This window comes from Pristiophorus japonicus, chromosome 8, assembly GCF_044704955.1.
Source record: "Pristiophorus japonicus isolate sPriJap1 chromosome 8, sPriJap1.hap1, whole genome shotgun sequence".
NCBI lineage: Eukaryota > Metazoa > Chordata > Chondrichthyes > Pristiophoridae > Pristiophorus > Pristiophorus japonicus.
The window spans coordinates 17,808,409-17,814,408 of NC_091984.1; the positions used below are offsets into that span (position 1 = coordinate 17,808,409).

General features: G+C 38.6%; 1 protein-coding gene across 3 annotated transcripts in view; it reads left to right on the forward strand.

Moving 5' to 3' along the window:
* fubp1 (far upstream element (FUSE) binding protein 1) overlaps positions 1–4,212 on the forward strand; it is a 38,349-nt gene extending 34,137 nt beyond the window's left edge. For 2 of the 3 annotated variants that reach the window (XM_070886526.1, XM_070886529.1), the window contains exons 22-23: positions 1,403–1,448; positions 2,815–4,212. The gene's annotated coding sequence lies outside the window, so the exon portion shown is untranslated. The remainder of the gene's footprint in view (positions 1–1,402; positions 1,449–2,814) is intronic. The other variant, XM_070886528.1, reaches the window with a different exon arrangement.
* Positions 4,213–6,000: the final 1,788 nt, after the last annotated feature.

Below are 6,000 nucleotides of genomic sequence, written 5' to 3' on the forward strand. Positions count from 1 at the left end.
TGATTTTTAGTGCATGTAGAATTTGTGTTTCTATGCCAAAGCTATCATTTTCTGCATTTACACAGGTGGCTGTGACTCAGTTAAGTTTGATGCCGGCAAACTCCACACTACCTTTTCTTGAGCTCAGTACTTGTTATTACATGACTGCTAGAATAGTATTCTGAAATCATGAGCTTTTATATTTAATTTGTGAAGTATAGACAGATTTTGCCTTTTATGGGTAATTGTGTTTATTTGCAATACACAGTTGAGTTAGCAGAATTGCCAACATGAACAAAATGTCCTATAAGCTCCCTCAGGCCCATGCTCCTAGTGTTACTGTATTTAATCTTATCAGGGGCAGTTTCAGTTGTGGAATCTGCTAATCCTGCCTCAACCCCTCCATTAGCAGCTGCCAGCTGTGCTTTTATGCTTACAGGACTGGGTTGTATTGTAATAGGTTATTTTTTTTTTACTGATGGGTGGTAATTGGCCCTCTTCTCCCCTTCCTCCACCCCTCTATTTCTCCCTTTTAGAGGGCAAAGAATTGGGCTCTAATCTGAGGCCGAATTGGGAGCCAAAGCTATACTGCTGGGACCCCAGTGTGAAATAGACTTGCCTTTAGTACTGTCATAACGAATTGACCTCTTGGTCAGTCAATTGATGAGAATGCTCAGGTAACATGTAACATTTGGAAAATGAAAGTATCTTAATTGAATTTTTGATCTGTTTAAACTTTCAAGTTTGAGAGGATATGGTCGGGATTGGGTAACTTAACTGCTCTATGAAAAGCAGCATGGTTATTTTAATGTCAGTGGGCTGAATAGGTGCACTGTTAGCTATTATGGTCAGAAAAGGCTATTGGAAGATAAGAGAACAAATACATCTGTCCCTACATTGTTTTGCTTGCAGTGCACTTCTCCAGTCCATAATACATTAAAATAAAAATTTTTGGGTAAGACTTTACTCGATGTAGTTTGTAACTCCTGTAGTCTGTAACAAAGGATAAACTGCATCAATTAGTCATGTTCTTTTAGTAATGAAGCATTCAGCAAAGATGACTTTTGAATAGTGCAGTTCTCTTGAAGGTTTATTAAACTTTTCGCAGTCAGTAACTGAAGCATGCAGTATATAATTTGGGTGTTTAGCCTGCAAGAGAGAACTTTGTGAAGAGATGTTGCAGAATATAATTACCTGTATTGTGAATCGATGTTTGTTTAATTAGAAAAATGCCCTCCCCTGTAAAAATTAAATAATCCACAAACCAGATCTTTTTCAGCTTGTATTGCTACTATCTACCAAAGTAATGGTAATGCTGACTTTATAAAGAAGTGTTTCAAAATGGAGGCTGTTGGTATAGTTTTCTTGTACCATGTGAAGTCGCAACTCATTGCAAATGAAGTGCAATTTTTATACTTCACAGTGCCACCCAGACCTTGAACCTTAAGTTCTGCTGCAGTACACTAAAGGTAAGCAAGAATGAAGGCGTATTCTTTCAGGGTTTAAAAAGATTTTAATCAGTTATTGGCCCTCTTTATGTATGCATAATTTTGATGAAACTTGGCATTTCTTTACAGTACAAGAATGGAATTGTATTTAAGTCTGATTAGCCAATTGTTCCATAATTTATGTTTCCAGATACTCGAATCAAAATGAATAAAAGAAAAACATTGAAAGGCTGTAAATCTGGAATTAAAAAAAAAAACATTACTGGAAACACAGGTCAGCCAGCATCTGAAAAAAGACAGGTTAAAGTTTTAGGCCTACACCTGAAGCGTTACCCTGTTTTTAGATTTTAACAGATCTGCCATGCAGTTTTAGCATTTACTATTTGTGAATGAAGGTCGAGGTGTTTGCATATAACCATTCTCTGGATGTGGGGTGGGAGAATTCTAATATTTTACGCCATACGTTTTCAGCAGAAACTACACAGCATTCACTTTTGATTGAAACTTAACTTGTGTTAAACTGTGCACAATATCTGTTCCAACAAATGTTTATTTAGTCTTTAGTTCATATTAGACATCTGATTTTCTATCAAGACCGTCATTAGTCAAGTTTAAATCTATAACTTTACGATATGAATCAGTTGTGAAGACCTGTTTGTCGGATAAATAGTTCGAATTCTGCAATTTAAAAAATAAATATATAGATTGGGGGGAAATTACCTGACCAATTTGTATGTACTTGTAGGATAAACTATACATTGTGTTGGCATGAATTGGTCCACGTTCTCTTATTTTAACCTGCTTTCGTTCTGGTTGACAAAGGCAATTGTTACTTTACCCAAGCAGCGGTGCACAATTTCCAAAAATGGCATAGATTCCTTATGCTGCCGAATAAGCATCAATCCTTTAATATAACTACAGCGAAGGAAGCTTGCAGATGTTGCTTGTGCACTATTCAACAGCTGGGCAGTTGGTTCTTGCTGTTTCTGCCCTGGGAAGCTGTTTTGGGGAAATAGCCAGGGGAAAGGGTTAAAATATTTGCAATAATTTGCACTGCTCTAACTTCAGGCAGATAATTGCATCTTAAAGGAGCTGAGGTCTGGTGCTATTTTTGGTGAGTTTTAAATTCTGAATTATTGTGTACCGGTGGTTTTGTGTTCCATTTACTATATTAGAATGCATAAAATATCTTGGTTCGAGATCAGCTTAGAATTCCATGTGAACAAATGGGCTGCGAGTCCATCTTCAATGCAATTCATGTGACTTTTTGTAAAGAGTGAATCTTGCATTGCGAGAAGTTAATCACCTTTGTCTTTTAATCAGAAAATCTTAGGGTTTCTCTGTGAAAAGCCAACCTGCTTATCTCTTGGCAATTTTTTTTTCAAAGTATTCAAAAGATGGTGCCTTCGTTCTTGTACAGTGCTGAAGAGCTAGCTGCCAGCTCCCGATTCATAGGTCATAGGAACAGGTCCTGAGATAGTTTCTACCCCTATGGAGGATTCCTTTGCGTTCATCCTGTTGAACTGATGCTAACATAAACCATACAAGGGCTCCCTGTATAAGGTAACTCTTTTTGAGGGCAACATGTCATTCATATGCAGAGAATTAGCTATTTCCCACAAACTGTAATTGGGATGGGGGCATGCTCCAAATATTTGGCTTGTACACTTGTTTCTGTTTCCCATGTTTCAGTTGCATACAAATGTTAAAATATGTACACTTCTTTCTGCAGGCTGAAACTACATTTTAAAATGCCATAGTTCAGTCAAATTAATCTAATAATTCTAGAGCTCTACAAATTTTAAGTCATCAGTTTAGTATTGCAAGACTTAACATGTACATTGTTGCTAGGCTTCCCTGTGAAGTCACTGTTTGGTTTTTCTTTGCTTTATTGTTGACGTTTCTACAGAAAGTCCACAGTTTAAATGTAATCTTTTGAATTGAATTGTTGAGAATTAACATTTCAGATATACATGCGTTATAACTTTGATACTACATTTTAAATTGATTGAATAGTGTTGGGGTGCAGAAGCATAGCAATTTTATTAGTCTGATCTCCTGCCTGTTTGCTTAATGGTCCATTGTAAATAGATTAACCCTCTGATTAAGTTAGGAATAATTTCCCTTTTAGTGAGTGTGTATGTAGATCTTCTGTATGTACATGCGCGCAGATTTAAGTTTAAAATTCAAGAATTTGCCTACCTAAAACTTATGCATTTTTTTTGCTTGATCTAATGGTTAGAAGCTCTTGATTCTGAAAAATCTGCAGAAGCGAATGTTTATTTTTTTTAAAATCCCGCAAATTGTGTAGTTAGATTCTGCAGGGAAATATGTCGATTAATAGTGTGTTAAACAGACCGTATCTGCTAAAATTTATTAGAGGAAAGATGCACTTCAGGATTTGACTGCACATTTTTGCTGTTGTCCCTGTTCTGTACATATAATATCGGCACACTGCTAGATAGGTTTCCTGCATATTTCTTTTGCATGTTTTTTTTTTACACATGGCTTTTGAGATGGATTAGCTATTATCTCGAAGAAAAAAATTCTTCAGAAAATGTGCATTGCTGGAGAAGACTAAGCAGCAGATAAAGGGCTTGCTGTGATTGGAGAAAGGGATATACAGATTTGGAGCTGACATAAGGTAACTTCTCAATCTGATGAGCTGTTTGAGAATGATGCAGATGTGTTGGTACTGATGGTCATTTTTTTGTTTTTCTGGTATGTAATCTGATTTGTGTGAATGAAACTGTAAAGATTTTGAAATTATAAATAAAGCTTGAGGTGCACAAATAATTATTGCTTTCTGTATTACTGTGTCCATCAAATATGGGTATTAATGGGTTTGGTAAGATTCGTTTTCATGCTGACAGATGTAATTAGTTGGGGGAGGAAAATGCTTTATCTCCATGTTACATTCCACCCTGTTGCTAATGATTACAAGCTAACTTGCACCGTGCCTTCAATTTATTTTCCTATCTTCACCCACGTAAGGCAATTTTGATAACTGGTACCTTGCCCATGTGGCCATTCATTGTGTGAGCCTAGAAAGTGTCACCAGATCAGAGGGCACCATAATCAAGTCTGACCCCATCAGCACCCAGTGCCCACAACTTCTATTGGGGATCACTGGATAGCAATCTAGAATGGGAATTCCAGCTAAATTTTTCTTCACCCATAACACAGGGCTGCTGATGCCATTTGTAGTACCTAGCAACTGTCTCTCTTTTAAATTATTATTCGATCATAGGATGTGGGTGTCGCTAGTAAGGCCAGCATTTAGTGCCCATCCCTAATTACCCTTGAGAAGGTGGTGGTGATCTGCTGCCTTGAACCACTGTAGTCCGTGTGGTGAAAGTACTCCCACAGTACTGTTGGGGAGGGGTTCCAGGATTTTGACCCAGCGACAGTGAAGGAACGGCGATATATTTCCATGTCAGGCAGGGGTGTAACTTGGAGTGGAATGTGAAGGTGGTGGTGTGTTCCCATGCGCCTGCTGCGCCCTTGCCCTTCTAGGTGATAGAAGTTGCGGATTTGGGAGGTGCTGCCGAAGAAGCCTTGGTGAATTGTAGTGCATCTTGTAGATGGTACACACTGCAGCCACGGTGCACCAGTGATGGAGGGAATGAATGTTTAAGGTGGTGGATGGGGTGCCAATCAAGCGGGCTGCTTTGTCCTGGATGGTGTCGAGCTTCTTGTGTTGTTGGAGCTGCACTCATCCAGGCAATTGGAGAGTATTCCATCACACTCCTGATTTTTGCCTTGTAGATGATGAAAATGCTTTGGGGAGTCAGGAGGTGAGACACTTGTGTGATGAGCTTAACTGGTTGCAGAGTAGGAATCCATCCTGCTGTATACGACTTAGCCCAACGCAAGGTACATTTACTGACTTAATAATTGGACGTCAGCCGTGGCACTCTCCTCTCAGTCAGAAGGTCGTGGGTTCAAATCCCACTTCAGAGACTTGAGTGCATAATCTTGGCTGATGCTTGGTCTGCCCTCTCCTGGATGTCGAGGTATTATTCGAAGGAGCAGGAGTTCGCCTGGTGTTCTGGCCAATGTTTATCCTCAACCAACATCACTTTAAAAAAAAAACATCTGGTCATGTATCTCATTGCTGTTTGTTGTGAATAAATTGGCTACAGCGTTTCCTTACATTACACTAGAGAGTACATTTTAATGTAAGGAAACGCTGTAGCCAATTTATTCACAACAAACAGCAATGAGATACATGACCAGATGTGTTTTTTGTGTTTGTCTTGAGGTTGTGAAAGGCTCTATATAACTATATACATGCAAGTCCTTTGGTTTTCCTTTAACCGTCGTCCATTATTAATGTGTGTATCTGAACATATACAGCCTGATGGTTTACTATACGATATATGGCAGTGTGATGGCTTGCAATTACAACTGTCCTTTTGCTTAGTACTTGGGCTGGTGATTGAGGGTGCAGAGCAGTAAAATGCCACTGGGGAGTATTGTAACCTTATTTTCGGTTATAATGTGAAAACTGGTTAATCATTTACTGGTTGGCAGATTTATTGTGGGCATGGATTAAAGTTTTTATTATGGG